Source organism: Triticum aestivum, chromosome 6D, assembly GCF_018294505.1.
Source record: "Triticum aestivum cultivar Chinese Spring chromosome 6D, IWGSC CS RefSeq v2.1, whole genome shotgun sequence".
Lineage (NCBI taxonomy): Eukaryota > Viridiplantae > Streptophyta > Magnoliopsida > Poales > Poaceae > Triticum > Triticum aestivum.
The window spans coordinates 37,904,527-37,906,531 of record NC_057811.1 but is presented as its reverse complement, the minus strand read 5'-3'; positions in this window follow the sequence as shown (position 1 = coordinate 37,906,531).

The following is a 2,005-nucleotide window of genomic DNA, read 5'->3' as shown; positions in this document are numbered from 1 at the left end:
CTCCTGTTCATCCAGCCTCCACTGCGCGCTACTCCATCGGCTACTGTTCAACCACCCCTCCACGGGCACCCCTCCACCGTCTACTGTTCATCCAGCCCTCCACACCACGGGGTCCTGTTCAACCACCCCTCCACGGGCACCCCTCCATCGTCTACTGTTCATCCAGCCCTCCACACCATGGGGTCCTGTTCATCCAGAGACAACGCCACCGCTCACTGTTCATCCAACCCCCCCCCCCCCCCCCCGCAACGCTCACTGTTCATCCAATCGATCGGCTTCAGTTAGCAGTAGTAGTGAAGGAATCGCTCGATCGGGTTCAGTTAACAGCCATCGATCGATCGCTCGGGTTCAGTAACGCGTAGCCTGCAGTGCAATCGCTCGGGTTCAGTTAGAGCCCAACGCCTCGCTCGGGTTCAGTTAGAGCCAACGCCTCGCACACACGCGCGTACGTGTATGAGAGAAACGCGCATCGCTCGGCCCCCGACCTCCCACCGTAACCGGGAACTCCCCGAAATTGTCCTCCCCCTCGCTTCTACCATGGTTTTTTCCGTCATGGACGGCCCAAAGAATGTCATGCGGCTGCGTCTCCGGCCCGCCCAGGACGAAAAGCCCATTTTCTGTCATGATTTTTTGTCATAGAAGTAGGAGCCCACCACATCTATGATGATACCGGGTTTTGTCACAATTATCGTCATAGAAGTGTCATATGTATGACAGAAAAAAAATTCGTTCGGCCCAAAATGCCATGGATGTGTCTTTTTTTTGTAGTGGTAGGACTCCACCCCTTCCAAGAGTAGGAGTAGGAGAGAGGGAAGGAGGAGGGAGGAGGAAGGAAAGGCCCCCCCCCTTGTCCAATTCGGACTAGAGGGGGAGGGGGCGCGCGGCCTGCCCTGGCCGCCCCTCCTCTTCTCCACTAAGGCCCAATAGGCCCATTACACTCCCGGGGGGGTTTCGATAACCCCCCGGTACTCCGGTTTTTGTCCGAACTTGCCCGGAACTCTTCTGATGTCCAAACATAGTCATCCAATATATCAATCTTTATGTCTCGACCATTTCGATACTCCTCGTCGTGTCCGTGATCATATCCGGGACTCCGAACTACCTTCGGTACATCAAAACACATAAACTCATAATATCGATCGTCACCGAACGTTAAGCGTGCGGACCCTACGGGTTCGAGAACTATGTAGACATGACCGAGACACGTCTCCGGTCAATAACCAATAGCGGAACCTGGATGCTCATATTGGCTCCTACATATTCTACGAAGATCTTTATCGGTCAAAACGCATAACAACATACGTTGTTCCCTTTGTCATCGGTATGTTACTTGCACGAGATTCGATCGTCGGTATCCAATACCTAGTTCAATCTCGTTACCGACAAGTCTCTTTACCTGTTCCGTAATACATCATCCCGCAACTAACTCATTAGTTGTATTTCTTGCAAGGCTTATAGTGATGTGCATTACCGAGAGGGCCCAGAGATACCTTTCCGACAATCGGAGCGACAAATCCTAATCTTGATCTATGCCAACTCAACAAGTACCATCGGAGACACCTGTAGAGCACCTTTATAATCACCCAGTTACGTTGTGACGTTTGGTAGCACACAAAGTGTTCCTCCGGTATTCGGGAGTTGCATAATCTCATAGTCATAGGAACATGTATAAGTCATGAAGAAAGCAATAGCAATATACTAAACGATCGAATGCTAAGCTAACGGAATGGGTCAAGTCAATCACATCATTCTCTAATGATGTGATCCCATTAATCAAATGACAACGCATGTCTATGGCTAGGAAACTTAACCATCTTTGATTCAACGAGCTAGTCAAGTAGAGGCATACTAGTGACACTTTGTTTGTCTATGTATTCACACATGTACTAAGTTTCCGGTTAATACAATTCCAGCATGAATAATAAACATTTATCATGATATAAGGAAATATAAATAACAACTTTATTATTGCCTCTAGGGCATATTTCCTTCAGTTCCATGCTAT